The sequence below is a fragment of the Thermobia domestica genome, chromosome 12 (genome assembly GCF_964235325.1).
Source record: "Thermobia domestica chromosome 12, izTheDome1.hap1.1, whole genome shotgun sequence".
Taxonomy (NCBI): Eukaryota; Metazoa; Arthropoda; class Insecta; order Zygentoma; family Lepismatidae; genus Thermobia; species Thermobia domestica.
Genome location: NC_137465.1, coordinates 229,291,493 through 229,310,284, shown reverse-complemented (window position 1 = coordinate 229,310,284; position 18,792 = coordinate 229,291,493). Strand labels below are relative to the sequence as shown.

Here is an 18,792-nt window from a genome sequence, read left to right as displayed (position 1 = left end):
TCAATATACGTCGGCCACTACTACTGTCATTTTTGGTATGGCAAATAGCCGCCCCCCGAAAATGTATTTGCCCCTCCTTTGCCCCCTAAGAACTTAAAGCTGGCGTCGTCACTGTAACAATATAGTATGGAGTTCTTGCATACTATTCATTGTTGGCGGAAAAATTTCTTCTTTTACTTTCTTTTCTCCACATCAAAGGATTACACCGAAAAGTTTACAGAAATGAAAATAAGCTTTTCATTGTTGCATTGTTATGTTCTCAATGATTTTGCATTGTAAATATTGGCTTTAAAAATATTAACACAGTATGTTAAACTTTAAGTTAAAGAGAATTTTCCAAGAATTGTGCTATATATTTTAAATTATGCTTTATGCTTTATTTTCTAAAATTATGCTTTTAAAACTAGTTTCCCAATGTGAGTGCATTTTGGCGTTCACCCAGTGTCGTGACCATAGTGCTCTCAAACGGGTCGGGTTACGGGTCGGGTCGGGTTGTCGGGTCAGGCTACTCGGGTCGGGTTGTCGGGTCGGGTCAATCGGGTCAGCTCGGGTCGGGTTGTCGGGTCGCGTTATTCGGATCGGGTTGTCGGGTTGGGTTATTCGGATCGGGTTGTCGGGTCGGATCAATCGGGTCAGTTCGGGTTGGGTTGTCGGGTCGGGTCAACCGGGTCAGCTCGGGTCGGGTTATCGGGTCAGGTCAATCAGATCGGATCACGGTTTGGGTCAGTCGGGTCGGGTCGGGTCATCGGGTCGGGTCAGTCAATTCGGGTCACGGGTCGGGTCGGGTCGGTCTTCAACCCGACCCGACCCGACCCGTTGAGAGCACTAAACTAACCTTGTTTCTTTACCTCCTATTCTCCTCTACTTTGCTGTGATCTCTAGTGTTGTCAACTGTGTGAAATAAAATTACCAAAACCCACTCTCAATTTTCAAAACAAGGAATCAGAGGTACCGAGATTTCCAAGGGCTCGGGCGCAACACTCCAAATTTGCCACTTTATTTCCCAAGTAAACCTTTTTTTTAAAAAAAAAATTACCATTTTCTAGTTTAATTGTATTACTTTCAATGAAAAAAAATGTCTCCCCAAATATTCTCATGGCGGTCATACACCCTAAAACACACTTGTGGGTACCCGTGTGAAGAATAATTATATTTTAAATCTTGAAATATGTTGTTGAGCATAACAAGATACCGGTCACTCGGTTCATTGACAACCCAAGTGATCTCTCTCCTTCCTCCGATCGTAAAGACGTGATCTTACGTTAATACATCCGCCAGTCACAAATAACTGCTCTAAGCATTTTGTTCTTCACTCCTTAATAAAGTTCAAATTATTATCTTCAGGATAGAGAGTCATTGTTACTAAAAGTTACAGTAAATCTAATTATATCACTATCATTAGACTTATATTCATGCATAATGTCTTACCGGTTTCGTTTCACTAGATTCGTCTTCAATGTCCGAATCACTATAATGGTTTTTAACTGGTTTAAAAGGTCGATAATTTGGGTTAGCTTTCGGATCTCCCCATGAACAAGTTGGCTTCGGGTTATCGTGAATAGATGGAACACGAACAGCTATTTTCACCGAAAAGTCAGTGGCTTGATAAGAATTATAAGACTGTCGAGCACAAGAACTTGTATGTTGTTTGCCTTTATATGATGTTGATAGGTCTTCTTGCATATTGTGTGTCTGGCTGTTTTGCTCCTGTGGTAGATCTGGTACCTCATTAGAACACAGACAAACTTGTTTATAACAGTCGTCACATCTGCTTCCAAGTTTTTTCGTCCCGGCTTGTCGTCTCCTTTTCCGATTTTTCTCACGGCGCGGTTGGAAGTTCTCCGATTGTTTTTCTTCATTCAGCATATTGGAAGCCAAATCACTGACACTGTCTCCTTGATTTCAACCTTTTCTTTTTATAGTACTTCTAATATCTTTCTGTTTTAATTTATCTTTTATGAAATGTCCATATCTATTTCCTGTAGATGTATAAGCTCTCTTTCTTCTTTCCACTGTGTTGTGATTAAGGAAGATATCAGTCACCCTCCCTACAACAAATAAAAACTCAAAATTAGATATTTTTAAAAATGTTTAAGTCACTTTTAGACTTCCAAACTATGCTACGCGTAAGTGTCGGAAGTTTTATAGAATAATTGTGTCTGCCCATCTGTCGACAGATATCAGAACAAAACGGTAAAATATATCGAGAAGTTTTTTTTTGCAATCTATTTAGCGTTCTAAAAATAGGTTTCATATCCTAGTCAACTTTTATTCAAACCGGAAATGGTTCAAATTAGTCCGACGTTTATCGCCACAAAACGAAAATCTTTTTCTGCAAGCAATTCAGCGTGCCAAGACAACGTCAGCAAAACTCTTCCAAAAACGGAAGTAGGTTAAATTCATTATTACTTCAAGTTTCACTACTGATTTCCATAGAGAAACAGTTTCGTGTCACGGCGAGAAACCACGATAGACTTCCAAACTAAGGGGATTCAATACTCAAACTTGTAGTAGTACATCTACTTGGCTGCAATGTATTTGGTCTACGTAAGATCTAAGATAGAACCTGTTCCTCGGACACTGAATTCAGATCAGAAAGCCATTACTTGGTATGCCTAACTGTTTTTGTTGTATGGCGATAACGAATGGAAAAGGAAATCGTTAGTTTGAACTACTTTCGGTTTGAATAGATGGTTAGACAAGGACATAGAACGTACTCTTGAGAAGCTGAATCGACTGCAAAAAGCCGTATCTCTATATCTCCTACCGTTTCTGCTTTACGGAAATCAGTATTGAAACCGGAAGTAGTAGTAAATTACAACCACTTCCGGTTTTGGTAGTGTGTTGTGGGTTATGATGGTAGACCTATGTTCTCTTGACACTCTGAATCGTTTACTTGTCGCTAACCGATTTCTATTTTGTTCTATGGTGATAAATGTTGAAAACGGAAATAGTATATTTTAACCACTTCCGGTTTGAATACAGAGTTAACGGAGAATGTAAAACTTACTCCTGGGACACTGAAGAACGCCAGACACGACTACTCCATAGGGTTGTCCTAACACAATTGGAGACCTCTATATAAGAGAGAATACGTTTTTCTTATCAAGATTTCTACCAATGTGTTTGGACAACTCTATGCTTCTAAATACGGAAGTTAGCGTCATGGATTAGTCAAGCTCTTAATACAAAACTGAAAAATACTATGCATATGGGCCGGCCACTATATCAAATCTCAAACGTACACCGTCACTGGATTTAGTTTCCTGCTCGTTTCTTAATCTTTCCCTTGTATCCTCTTGTTCCTCAATACACCCTTGTATATTTCAACTAGCAAATGCCCTCACCTCTTAAGGCTAACATACACTAGTGTATTTTCGGAGCGTATTTTCGGTCCGTAAAATGATGTTGTAAATTTCGGTCCGTAAGTTGGCCCATACACATAGCGTAAAAATAGGCGCGTAAAAGAAGAAGAAAAAGAAGCGGTCATTTTTCGCTCTTCCTCTTGCCTGTTGTTTGAGCACATGGTCGTTTTCCAGTTTACTCAAGTTGCTTGAACAAGATGGATCTATCTGAGGCAATGGTTTTAAGTGCAGGTGCTATAAACATTGTGTTGTTAAGTAAAAGAATAAAAAGAAAGCATAGAAGAAACAGACTGGGAGCCACGCCGAAGAGGATTAAAAATTCACATTTATCTATATTACGTCCAAGCAGCTCAATCCATTTGGCTTATTTTTGGTACAATCTTAGATCATTGTACTTAGTGATCTGAGATCACTAAATATTTATATAAATCGTACTTCGAAGGAGGAGGACACAGGACAGGGAAAAAGTTATATTCAATTTTTTACGATGTAGATTGCAAACATTTAAAGGAGGTGGGCGGATAAGGGCCATTTTTCGCCCATCCGACAACGGAAAAATGAAGTGTCCGATTCCGACAAGTTTGCAATGTATTTGTATACTAGAAGATATGTTGCATATGTAAAAATAATAGATACGTGATAAAGAAAATAGTAAGTCATAGAAATGAGTGCCCAAAAAGAGTCCGTTTCAGCGTTTTGCGACATTTTGGTAATGTTTGCTGTCTTTGATGGAGGCTTATAGGAAGAAGGAGTCGATGAACCAAAATAAATCTGACTCGTCATAATATAACACTGTGTAACCTTTGATATGAGTACTAACTGATTTTGGTTCAGTGTGTCCTTCTACCTATTAGAGAACAAAATGTATTGCGCGAGAGTATAGAGCGATGAATACCGTTTATACGCTGTAATGTACGAGTTCAACTGGATACTCCAGCTCTGATGTAAGTTACCGATTGTGACTGAAAATACATGCTCAGCATGTCAGTAAGATATATAAAGAAAATGTATTGTTTGCGCGGATATGGGTGTAGGGCAGCAAAAATAGAGATAGCACGTTATGGAGTATTGAGAAGGCGTGTCATTTCTGAAAGTGGTATGAGTAAAAGTGCGAGCAGGAAAACCAATCGCAGAATGGCATGAAATTCTGCAATAGATATATATATCGAATAATCATACATACCACTCGTCAATGAAGTACCGATGGGAAGTCATTAATACGTTATATTGCAATACTGAGGGAAAGATGAAAAACAACGACCAACAATCGTTACCTGATGTCTCCGATCCTTACACTCACGAGCACTTAAGTGACAAAGGTATGTACTCTCTGTACATACATCATGACGATGCTTCTGTTCTCCGAGTTCAGTGGTACTGTCAATGTAAAGTAGGCGCACGGGTCGTCGGATGTTGTGGGCATGTTGCTTCCGTACTATGGTTTCTGGATTACTGGCGCCACAATTCCACCGCAGTTAAGAAACCGAGTCTAGAATATACTCATACACTACAAGATGCCGCTGCAGGATGGTCCAGTGGAGATTCGGATGACGACAGCAAGCACGATGCCTAATCTGCAAACTAGCTACAAGTGTCTCCAGCTATCTGATTATTATCTATGCTTGATTATTTCCGATGTAATATATTGATCTCATAGTCGTAGTAGACTTCATTCTTCTTATTCTTGCCGTTAGTGTTTATTTACTGTTGCTTTCTCGGATGCCAACTCATGACATTAGTGTTTACGTTCCTCATTAACACACGACTTACGTCTGTGTTTATTTTTTTTTTACCTCTCAGTTATAGCGCTTTCCATCAAAATATATTTGTTTTCTTATTTTTATGAGATATACTATTGGAAACCATGCATTTCACATCTCGGGCCTGATGGGCGAAAAATGGCCCTTATCAGCACACCTCCTTTCTAAACAGACACAATGATGATTTAATACAATCTGAACGAGCTTGATGTGTGGTTTCCTCTTACCTTCCGAAATAAGCCTATTGTTTGGAACTGCAGTTTACAAAGAATAAGGGAGTAAAGGAGTGTTCCGATAGTTGAATAATTGATTGATTTTTTTGTTATACCGTACAATGTTTTAGACTGTTGACTTTGGTCGTTAAAAAGTGGGCTACTGAATGATAAATTCAATTTAAAGAAAATATGATTTATTAGTGGTTGCAGCTTTCGTTTTTTTCTTTCTTACAAAATTAACGAAGAATATAGTAGTAACAAATAGAATAAATTATTCCCTCACGGGTTACCAATTTTTACTACCTTATCCACAGCTCAAAAATAAGCCAGAAAGGAAAAACAAGACTTATACAACTACCTACAGCCCCATTCTTTAGAAATAGTTTGATCCTTGTTACGTCGGCTTTTGTAAGTTGAAGGGATCCTCCCCGCTGCTTCCACCTACCTTTTTCTATTTCAAAGTTTATCTTGCCATTTAGTTTTTATCTAGTTGTTAAAAATCATTTAGATATTTATTTATTGAAACGTTGGGTGTTAGCGGACTTAGGTAATTTCGTCATCGGTAATTTTAAGTCACCAAAATATTAGCATGTAGGTTATTTCGTCACCGGAAATTTCGACATAGTAATTTCGTCACTTATAATTTTGTCACCAAAATATTATCATGCAGGAAATTTTGTCATGGTCATTTTTTCACCTTTGTTGAACTAAGTAGAGACAAAGTAAACGACCGAAACAGCTGACCTTATCTCAATCAAAGTTAGAAAACAATTCAGTTGGTGTTCGACTCTGGAAAATCAAAGTTTCGGATACTCGAAGCAAGAACAAACAGTAGTAAAATAACATAATGTCAGTTTCAGCCAATGTTTCCGCACAGGCAAAATGGGCCAGTAATGGATTTATATATCACTATTTACAAATATTAAGTTTCGGCAATATTAAAATTTCAGAACAGAAAATTAGCAAACAAAATATAACTTATATTAATGCAATCAATGGTTTACATGTTCATTTTCTACTATTCATAACATTATAGGAAACAACAAGCAACTTTTGTTTCAAACATTTAGTTCCAGTGTTATACGTTAAGCACAAAGACTAGAGCCGTTTCTAAAAAATCTGAAACACTCTTCTAGTTTGCTGGTTTGGGTGGTTGCCCCATAGCACCTTGATGAAGCGCAGCTGAAACCGTTGCTTTAACTTGTTGAATTTCATGAATAAGCTTCCAAATAGTTACGTGGAACATTCCTACTAGATGATGGAACTTCTAGTTCCACAATTCACAAATATTATTTATCCTAGAATTGCTGTTAAAGGTAGCTTGGTGAACATTCCAATTGTCTGGGGGATATAGATGGGGCACATTACGCAAACAAATATTCCCAGACCGAGCTTTAACACGGCGATACGTGTTTGACACGTAAGTGCTATCAACATAGTCCAGAAGTTTCAGCTCTTCCTCCGAAGTCACTTGTATTAATCGATGCACATCTGCTATTGGAAGAAATGCAAATCTGTTTATTTTCTCGCAAAATAGACGATAATTTTCATTGCTCTTGTACCGTTCTAAGAGTCCAAGCTCTTGGACCTTCCTCCATGTTGACTGAGTCAGGTGAAAAAAGTAATGCTATAAACAAGTTGAATCTCCAAAAGTTGCATTTACAGCCAGCATTTACGCTATATCAAAATCCATTACCATAGTTACAGGTCCGTATATTCACTAAATTCACTGCACTGATGCACCACCGCACGAAACAGTTCTTCATATGAATTTTGTGTCTTGGTCTACATTAGGGCGTATACCTAGTAAAGGAAGTCTCACCTCAAATAACATACACTTTTTTTTTTAAGCCATTGAAAAGTTGGCGTTCACCATCCATGTTTCACTTTTTAATAGCTTTATAAGGCTATATTTAAAGGAAACATCCAGAAATATTTATACGCTTTTCCTCCTTTATAGAAATTTGTTCTCTTCACATATATCCAATAACAATTTGCCAATGTTTACTCAGAGTTGAAATGTAATATAATTCTTTTAATAGCTCCTAAAAAAAAGGCCACTCTTTTCAAATGACTCTGTTAACTTGGAAGGTCCAAGAGTTTGGGCTCAGAGAACGGTACTAGAACGATGAAAATTTTCGTCTATTCTGCGGGAAAATTAACAAATTGGCGTATCTTCCCATATTTGTTTGCTATTTTCTGTTCTGAAATTTTGATATTCGCGAAATTTAATATTTGTAAATAGTGAATAATGAACCCATTAGTGCCCCATGTTGCCTGTGCTTTTAACATTTGCTCAAGCAGACATTATTTTCTTCTACTGGTGCTTGTTCTTGCGTCGAGTACCAGAAACTTCAATTTTGCAGAGTTCAACACCAACTGAATTGTTTTCTAAGTTTTATTAAAATAACGTAAGCTGTTTGATCGTTTGTTTTGTCTCTATTTAATTCAACAAAGGTGAAGAAATAACCGTGACAAAATTTCCTATACGACAATTACTGGAAACTTTTATCTCTTGTCTCAAATACAATATCTAAAATAGGTAACTCTTTATTTAATAATAACAATCTATTTTGATTATGCTGCATAGTTTTGCTTCAGTTGAAGATTAAAGAAAACAATTTCAAAAATTTTCGGTGACGAAATTATCTATATGGTAATATTTTGGTGACAAAATTACCGGTGACGAAATTACCGTGACGAATTTTCCGGTGAGAAAATTACCGCCGCCCGGTGTTAGCATGCGGGGTCAGGTTAAATTCAGTTCTACTCCGGTTTTCGTTATTGCCAGTTTATCACTGTTTATTTTCATGTTTTCTTTAAATGTAGTCTTTAGTAATTTACTGTATTAAAAAAGTTTTAAACATTTAATGCCTTTTTTCTTCGTTCTTGCTGTCGGGTATGTGACATGAGGGTAAAATCCACCCGAACTTGAGGATTTTCACATATACATACAAATCAATTGAGTAGTAGTAAGGGCGAACTTAACATCGGATAATTTTCTTTAAATTCGAGTGATAAGTTTTTAAACTTAATACTTTTATCAGATTTCCAAGGGAAGGTTTTCGAAGTTTCTTCCTATCCCCCAAAATAAAGGAAGTTCACTGATAGTTGAAAATAAAAGGACAAACGTGATTTTATCGAAAATTACTCTAACGATTCTGCTCGTACATCAATATTTACCACTTTTATTATCTGGCATAAGTTATTTCTGTGGTAAAAATACAAAAAGGTTAGTTTACTCTTGCCTGTGAGTTTTTTTCGAGATATTTTCTCAAACACGAGTTAGTTAATTTTGTTCGTAATTGATAAATAAATGGTTTATTAATAACCGGACAATATGACATAACTAATTTTTCTTGAAAAGATCCACAACGGGTAGTTTACTCTTGAGAGAGATTTTTTTTCGAATTTCTGAAAAACGCCTTAGGTGATAGTTCATATTTCATAAATAAATGTTTAATTAATACCCTGCAATATGGAAACATCCACACGAAGCAGTCTTGAAGATGAGTTTCTACTATGTTCAATATGTAATGTCTATGAAAAATATACACTATTAAGTAGCAGATTGCGTCAATGATGCATATACTACTTACAAACATAGTAAAACGATTGAGTTGTTTGTGAAATAAATAATTTAAATGACAAGTATTGAGTGTTACATAATATTTTATGACAATATGCCTTAAGTTGACATTTATCTAGGAAGGTTTGATAGTACTTCCAACACTGAGATTGAGAAATGCTTTAATAAGTTAATATAAATTTATGAGTGTATTTCCTGTAAATGGGTGTAATTTTCAATTCTGGTCTTAGTTATGATCTCTTTTGGGCTTACATCTATTGTACTTTTCAGGTAAATGTTCGTAAACATATCCCCATCATGATGAGATATAATACAATGTTGAAAAATATTCAACATGGCCGGTACCTCGAATTGAACCAGAACTTTTACGGCTGAAGCAACCACACAGACACACACAAAAAAGCTGTACAACGATTTGCTATTTGACTTAGTACGTAAGCATTAATGGTGAAATAGGATTATTATTAGATTTAAATATTTGCACAAACTGAGGTTTGGAATAATATACGAAGAAAGAAACATTAGTCTCGTGGTTTATTAATTCTTTTTTTACGAGTAATGTCAAGATCGCGTGAAAAAAAAATACTTTCTTAACCTATTTCGCTATAAATTCTTGTAAAGTTGAGAAAGTACTTAAAATAACAAGCAGCACATTGTCAAAATGGCAAGAATCGTAGTCGAATTTCGATATTCAAACTCAATTATTTGCTCCGTGTTATCAGGGAAATACCGGATAGTATCTTGTTCGAGGTCAGGATTACTACTATTTAAACTTACTTCGTAGGTAGCTATAGCTTTAATGCTGGTGATGCTTGTAACGTTCCTCTTTGAGCGTTACATTTTCTCAAAGAGATTATTTGTAGAGATGTTTAATCAGCTCTTAGTTAGTGTTATTTTCTTTTATATTTTCTCGATTCTCGACCCTCATGCAGGATTCAAGATGGTCGACAATTGGATTAGCATGTGTAGTTGAAATATGCTACTTTCCTTGTATGTCTATGGCTTGCGTTAAGCGGATATCTCTCAGTCTCGGTAGATAGCGCGACTGTTTGAAATAATTTAAAATTTTTGTGTTTCGTTTAAACGGAGGGATTTATTATAAACGTACATATATAAACATTGATTTATGTAAATTCTATTTTTATTTAGTTATATATATTCTAATATTAAAGTTGTCGTTTCGGTATTACGCTCTGATGCGTAGTAAGGAGCGACCAATCAGAGAGCGAGCGGGATGCAGAAGCGTGCTCCCTTTGTCTCAGCTCTTTGCACAAACAAACATGGTGGGGGTGAGAATGGAGGCGTAGTTTTTCGTTCTGTCTTTGGACATGAATTACTGCGTGTCGTGCAGTAAGTGATTGTTTTCTATTGCAAACCCTTTAATAAAAGATGCTATGACCGAGTAGTGACAATGGATTCAGTGTACGTGTAGTGAATTACAATAACTCACCTACGAACATTCAGCTCGTGCTCGTTCCGGATACTACTGGGATTGGCTTGATACTTGTTAATCGTTTGCTGTGTTGTAAATGGAAGTCCGATAGTCCCACCAAGAACTGTCTCTTGGATCAAGTTCGATCTTGTGTATGGCCTCTTCTTCTTGACGTAGTGACTCTCTGTCCACCGCCTTTCCTTAATTTGGGACTCCATCCCTTGTTACTTGCCGGCTGATTCTGCCTGCTTCTGTGGGACCTGAGTGTATCATTCAGTGAAATCTCCATTTGTGGTTATTGTTGTGAATGTAAGTGTTCCAGCAACTTATACAGTGAAATCCCATTCATATGGTGAGAGAGTTCATGAAGTATACTTGGTTGCTGTTAACCGAAAGGAAGGTCAGCATTTGGTTCATTCTCGTAAGCCACTACAGCTTCTTCAGGGTTGGATTGTGATGTTGGCCGTGTGTATGGACGCGTTGTCTTGATGAAGCAGGATCCCACGCAATCCAGTTCTTGGACGCCGTTCCCGAAGCTTCTGGAACACTTGTTAGGTAGACAGTGGTGTACCACTGAGCAGTAACAGTCCTTTGTTCTTGAAGTGGAACAGTTGCAACATGAACAGATTTGGAGAAGAAAGTTGCGACCATCTTCCCTACACTTCGTGGTCGCTTTACTTTCGTGGGTGGATTTTCGTCTGGAAAGATCCAAACTATAGACTGGAGTTTATTTTCAAGGTCAAACTGATAAATCCAAGTCTCATCACCAGTAACAATGTCAGAGACGCGTCGGGAATTGTCTCCATCAAATCTTGCAAGCATTTCTTCACACCATTCCACACGCATGCGCTTCTGCTGTTCAGTCAAAGTGTGAGGCACCCAACGAGATGAAACCTTCCTGAGCCGAAGATGATCACGAAAAATTTTTGTTACTGCTGGCGATCCAATGTTCACTGTCGATTCAATGTCCTTAAAAGTTGTTCGTGGATTTTCTCGAATCATTTGTTCCACAGCGGCATTCATCTGACACAGCTGTTGCCGGAATGCCAGCTCTCTCTTCATCTTTAAGCGATGTCCGGCCTCTTCTGAATTCATCAAACCACCGAACAATTATAGCACGGGAAGGAGCAAGGTCCCCAAATACCCCCTGCAAACGGTCAAGGCTTTGTGTCTCGTTCAAACCACTTTTGAAATCGTAAAGGATCACTGCCCGAAAATGTTCCCTTTCGAGTTCCATTCTAGACAGCCGAATATTGCTCACATCAACAAACAAGTGAAGGCGATACGGCCACGCTGATAAGCGAGGCGAGTTGAAACTTGCTTCGCTTCTTCGCTCTGGATACCACTACCGAACGCAATTGTTGGAATTCAAATGCTGTACCACAACAATGCGTATCTCAAAACTTTCGTAGTGACCCTCGTAATACAGACGAAGTGGTGCGTTTTATTGGAAAAGAAGGCTACAAAACTTGAAAGAAGATGAGAGGCAAGCGAAGGCTCTAAAAATGTTTCTTTCGGCTTCTGAGCAAATTTCGAAAGTGATAATCATACAAATATTGAGGTGAGGGAGTTGTCGATATCAGTTACTGTTAAGAAAGCATTGTAAGTCGACAAACTTTTGAAACTGTAAATTTATTTTAGTTGATTACAGTAATTTAATTGTTAAATTAAAATGGAATTGGTACGACCTCTTCGGTTACGGGTCTGAGTTAAATTTAGTGCATTTCAACATTTGTTTGAATACACTTAGTTTTCGCGCAGTATATGAGTATACGAGTAACTGTAATTGAAATCGAAACCGTAATCGAAAGATCATTAGGATAATAAGCATTTTTTAAAAAGAACTCTCACTATCAATCACGCTCACAGGTGACGAGAACCCTAGCAGAAGTAGTGTGACGTGGGTATGGGCTCGCCCACTTTTCGCACGGGGGTTTCAAATGACACCACGGAATAGCACACAGATAAATACCCAGAGAAGAGGAGACAACGCCGTGACACACCAGTGTTAACTGAGGTGTGCTCACCAGCAGGGAAGAAATCTCAGCACTGAGATACACAACAACTCTGCAAAGAGTCTTTTTAGAGAAGAGTGTGCTTACTTTATTTTTAATAAAGAAAAAATTCACAACACACTTACACTCACCGCTTCCTGTGGAAATAGGCATTGCTTTTCGTCGGCTAGACCCCCTATTGTGAGTCAAGCTTCGCGCTGGCCATATAGGTTGTACAGCCTTTGGCGACAGTCGGCTGACGGGAACCCAATACTATCTCCTCGGGATATCATTAGAGGAGCAAAAAACACTATCAATTAGTGACTAAAAGGCAATTTCAAGGACCATTCTCCCCAACCTGTGAGATAGTGACGTGAAGTGCACCCAACAAGTGTGGCCCTTTTCAGGACCAAGTGTTTAGTGACAATAACTATAAGTGATAAGTGATATTAACAATGCCGCGTCCAAGAAAGAAGACTCCAACAAGGAAGGAACCCACTGTCCGTGACCAGACGGAGCAAAGAGAAGATCCCTACGAGAACGCCAACCTAGACTTCGCCCAGTTACTCGGCGTAACCTTAACGCTTGCCAACATAAGCAGCAGATACAACTCAACCAGGGACATCAAGGACCTAGTAGCAAAGAAGATGGACCTTGCAGACATAAGGATCAAGAAGACTGGACACAAAGAAGTTACTTTTGCATTCTCCAACCTTGTTACTAGGGACTTGTTCATGCGACTCTTCAAACCAAGTGAATTCGGCTCTCAGGCTCACATCAAGCTCTTGATTGAAGAAGACTACAACATAGAAGAAGACGCCCACAAAGAGCAATGCCAAACTACAGATCACCAGAAGAAACAGTCTCCAAGAATAGATGAAACACCCGAAGGCGAGAAACCCACAGTTAGAGATTCCAATGTACATGAAGCTCCAGAAGAAGCAGACGGCTTCAAGGTAGTGAAGCCAAGAAGACAGAAGAAAGAAGCCACCCAAGAAGATAAACAACCGCATGGCGGCACTTTTCAGGACCACATACACAGAGAACGACCAGCCAACGCAAGAACCGACCGGGACCACTCTTCACCCCTGCAAACCATTGAAGCAAACAAAGAGACACCTACAACTGTACAAGAAACCAAGAACATGAAGAAGCAATCCAGAAGAAATGACAACACCTTCACCTGTGTTGTAAAGAGCGTACCCACCAACCTAGAAGTACAGGATATAAAAGCAGAACTCAAGAGACAAAAACTAAACATCCGTAATGTGACCAGAATCAGAACAGACAAAGGACTAACCCCGCTACTTAGGATTTTTTTCTGATGACCCACAGCAAGTGAATCGTCTGCTACAAACCGGAGTAAACATATATCAGAAACACTACCTAGTAGACTCCCTAGGCCGATGCCTAGGCCACAACTGCTACCAGTACGGACATCTCAGGTACTGGTGCAAAGTAGAGAGAGTCTGCAATCGATGCGGAAAACAAGAAGAGTGTAAGTTATCACGAAAGAACATTTTTTGTGCCACGTGCATCACCGACTCCCACCGTACTGGTAGCAGTGGCTGCCCAAAGAGACCAAAGCTGTACCAACCAAGAAGACCACCTCCACTTATTACAATAGAAGACGAACCAAAACCAACAGGCTCTTTTCAGGACCAGTATTCAGCAGATACATCCGAACCCACCATAGCAGAAACTCTGGACAATATCATGAAGAAATGGATAAAAGAAGAAATTGAAATAGCCACAAACAAAATAGTAACATGGATGTCACATTCTTACTTCAACTGCAAGCCAACAACAGCACAAAAACCTCACCATAGCCATGCAAGCAGCATCAAGAAAAATTTTCGGAAACACAATAAACGCAATCACAACCACATCAGGAAAAATTTACATCAGCAGGACATACGCAGATTCTGTGAAGAGAACCCCAACAACAGACAACCAACCAGCAAAGCAAAAGGAGCAGTGCGGGGATACAGTGAGCAGGGGTAATCAACGCAACTGTGACTGATGCAAACCGATGACGACCTGGCGAGTCCATGGACAATGAGAACAGACATGCATGCTTTAAAAATAACAGATGTCCCACTAACAATACATCTCCCCATTACAGACAACACAGATTAATAATAAAAATTAGCAGATTTAAGTTATGAATTAATAGACAATAACAAATAATTTATTTATTACTACAGACGTGTTTACATGGATTTTTGCCACCCCTTCACAGTGTGGTTTTGCCATGTAAATTGCCTATTGCATGCAGCATGATCGACTTAGGTTTTTTTTTTTCCTGGTTTCCAGGTTTTTTATCCCTCTTTCAAATCTCAGACAGTGAAAAAACTTCTCGCGCTTTCCTATCTTCTTTTTCTTACCCTTCTTTCTTCCTATTTACACAACCCAGACTCGCGTGTAAATGTCTCGTAAAGATAGAAACCGCGGAACACACCTACCGACACTTGCTTTAAGTTTACTAACGCATGCAGAGGAAGCACGTAGATATAGGTTGGTGCTTCACTCACGGGACGAGCTTTCTTGCTAAGGGGCCCTCTGTATTCTAGCTTTTCTGTTTCTGTTTCTGTACGACATCTAAGTATAGACCACACCTCAAAAAGCGAAAATGGACTTGACTGTGTCATTGACCTTTCCCCGCTACCGCTGTTTTAGGGTTCTTCTCGTCATCTGTGAGCTGCACATATGTTCGTTGTATTATAACAGTGTAACAATTATTATCAATTCATTCTCTTGTATTAAATTCAGATGGAGCGATACTTTCAAACATTTGGTAATAGTACTAATACGAAGTAGCTTTTGATTGTTAGTTACTTGTGTTCAGGGATGCACCAACGGAGGTGGTCCGAGAGTCTGGATACCTCAGAACTTTTAATTTTTAATAAAATTAACACAATTTCAGGGGCCAAATACACAAAATTTTGCATTTTGTAGGTTACTCCGAAAAATCTTCGGACCCAAAAGAGAAATCTTCGGTGCGCCACTGCTTGTGTTTACATTGTGTTATTCGAAAGTCTATGTTGGAAAGACATGAAAGGGCTCAATTGTTCTATAGGCCTAATGGATCATTAAAAAAAATTGCAGGGGACGGGTTAAGAACTTTTTACGGCGGGACCTGATTATGAAGTTCCGCCACTGGATCGAAGACAAATTAAATAAATAAGACACACTTTTGTTATTTGTTGTGCATTAAATGACTTCAGCTAGAATTAATAAAGAATTATTTGAGATCAACTTATCTGAAGAGAGATTAAATGAACTACCTTTGATGGCCATTGAAAATGATATTCAATGGAATTTATATGGATGCAATAATAAGAGGTTTTGTCAAATTGAAAGACAGAAAAGTGTTTTTATAACATGAAACCATAATCGTATCACTAGAAAATACAAAAAAGTGTTTTTATAACATGAAACCATAATCGTATCACTAGAAACTACTATGTAAATATGCTTTAAATGAAGCATAAAAGCATACTGATTTCTCAAAATCAAACCTGTGTTAATGTTAAACTTGAAGCTCATGAGTTTTATTGTGTTTCGACTTTTATGTTTCAATTGCACTTATCAAAATACATCTTAGGTATATATTTTAGTTGGCTTATTTAATAAAAAATGCTATTTATTACTAAAATTGGAACTTTGTTTAATATTCATCTACACTCAGTTATAATTTCAACATTTTTCGTTAATATTCGCAGGGAGACTACAAATATTGAAGGAATATGTAGTTGTAACAATTATTTTAAGAATTTGTATACATTAAACTTTGTACTCTTTTTTTGTCATTTAGGTGGGGGCGCCAAAGTATTGTTTGCTTACACTTAAGAAATGTCTAGAACCGGCCCTCTATAGCATTCCTCTGAACTAGAAATCTCGCATGAAGTTGAAACAACTCATCAAGACAACCATCTCCATCTCCTTTTCTTCCTGCCCAGGTCAAATATCGAAAAACGCTCAAACACGTGCTTAATAATTTTAAATGAAAAGTTAGCAACTACATTTCGTTTCTCTAAATCTAAGTGAACCAACCCTTACACCTCCTTCTAGGTCAAATATCAGAAAACGCTGTACTATGTGTTTAGTTGTTTTAAACGAAAAGTAGTCCTGCCAAATTTCATGTCCCTAAACTTAAGGGATTCTCAGATATGGACGTCTTATTATAATCATTGCAACCCTCATTTCACCCCGTTTTAAGTCGATTTTTTTAAAAAAGAAATCCTTCCTTATATTGGTAACACACTTCACAAAACCTATGCACTGTTCAAATTAATAGTTTTAGTTTAAGCAGTTTGACCTAAACGTTCAGCAGTCCGTCTGTCAAGACTTCTACTTTTACACATCGAGATATACAATGTATTATTTGTTTTATGAACACAATAAGTAAGATCAAATCACTGACTATTACGGAGCAATGCGTATTTTTATTTATTATGTAAGAATTGATAAAGTAAAACTTACTGCACGATATAAAAATTTTGGAACACTTTGATTTCTTGTTACACCACATTCTAAAAGTACTCAGGTGCTATAGAGCAAAATTTCTAATATTTGTATAAAAGTGAATTTACTACGATGCTTCCTTAATTTGATAATCTATCTCCATTACTTACTGGAACTTTTGAAGATTAAACCAGCTTTACAATTGCGTAGATTTAAGTTGAAACTTTATGTTTTTACTTTGTATTCATATAATCAATTGTAATTGAATATCTATAGATATACTTACATATGTAAAGGAATGACTCAAAGTTTATCTATAAATCCATTAAGATATAAAAATGGTTGCCAAGAATTTTTTTTTGTAACAAATGAAAAGTTTCATTGTTATTATTCTCACTAATATATCATACAGCTAACGCTCTCACCTTTGGTATGAGCGATCCTGGGTTCGATTTTTGGTGAGGACACTCACTCGAAAAGTTGTAAAAGCCTTTTCAGACCAGCCATCCTGAGACTTTTCCTCATTCACACCAACCAAATGCCAGGATGGTACTTGGAATAAAGGTCTTCCTTCCTTTCCCACTTCTCTGGACAGTGTTATCGACGACGGACGTCATCCCTCTTACGTGATAGGTTAAAATGATAATAAAACCCCAAAATTATAATCCCTAATTCAAAAATACGGTCCTATGTATAAAAGAAACCTATGTGTGTGTATGAGTTCATATTTTTGTACAGGAGGGAGCCACGTAGACTGACCAAATTTTGTAAGGGATGGATCTTCAATATAATCGCGTACGAAGCCATTTTTCTCGATTTTCGACTCAAGGGGGTAATTGGTAGGTCACGCGTTCTGGAGGTTTAAAAAGTATAGAATGTCTCAGAAATCCTTCAAGTTAAACAACCCACACTTCTTTATTGTTTTCCGGGTTGCATATTGTCCAATTCGTGCGAGGAATAGGCACTTATGTTAGTATAACGATAAAACAGCAAGTTTAGCAAGTACGAATATCTTCATAGCTTTTTTTTGTTTGTTCGTTTGTTTGACCTATTTCATTTAAATTTGGATCACCGGAATAGCATCTGTTCTATATGTTCTTTCAAAGGTATCAAATTTAACTCCGGGGCTACTCGCTTCCCTACCTAAAAACACATGTGGTTAAGTTTGTACAGCCAACAGGAAAAATATCTCCCCCTTACTGCTATAACTCCATTAGGTCTCATTCAGTGCTTTAGCTGGTATAATTCTGGGCACAAAAATGTAGGTATGCCTTCCAGAGACTAAGTTCGAAAAAATGACCCTAGATTCTTATGAATTCCTTGGCTCTTTTTCTCTGCATTTTTGCCGCAGCTAGGAATGGAAATTGAACGATAGTGTTGCAGTATGCATACGATAATTTCGTTATAGACAAACAGAACAGATGTAATACGGAAAATTACTGTAGTTTTAACTTACAAGTGCAATACATTATTTACATTTTTAATCTAGAACGATTAAATAAGTTATGGAAGTAGGGTAAAATATCGTAATCACAAATAGACTACAATGATTAGATATCTGTTTCATGCGATTTGCTATTTTTTTTCATGGCCAGCTCGAGTGTCCCCAAAACATAACTTTGTTCAGTTAACTTGAAACCAAAACTAAGGAGTAATTTATGGAAAACTTACTGAAGTCAGTTGGTTAAAAGCAAGAAAATTTGAAAACTTTCTGCTGTTTTCTGGTATAACATGTGATTCATCTTATTCGTCTTTTGCGTAGGAGGTTGACGGAGTATATTTCAGGAAACAAAGTAAAATCACATTTGCTTGCAATTTCAATACTACAACCTAGCAGAAAATAAACCAAATCCTAAATAAATTTTGCTGCACGTAAGACAAGTTTTCTTTCTTTTTTTTTTTAAAGCTAGGCTCTTAAAACAATATTTTCGTCAGGAAAACAAATAAAGATTTTTCTCATTTATTTTCTA

At 37.5% G+C, this 18,792-nt stretch overlaps 1 long non-coding RNA gene across 1 annotated transcript; it reads right to left on the bottom strand.

Moving 5' to 3' along the window:
* Positions 1-1,428: 1,428 nt before the first annotated feature.
* LOC145665880 (uncharacterized) lies at positions 1,429-17,180 on the bottom strand. Its single transcript, XR_014127673.1, has 2 exons — positions 17,109-17,180; positions 1,429-2,048 (listed from the first exon to the last, which is right to left on the bottom strand). It is a non-coding gene; the product is annotated as an uncharacterized LOC145665880 (long non-coding RNA).
* Positions 17,181-18,792: the final 1,612 nt, after the last annotated feature.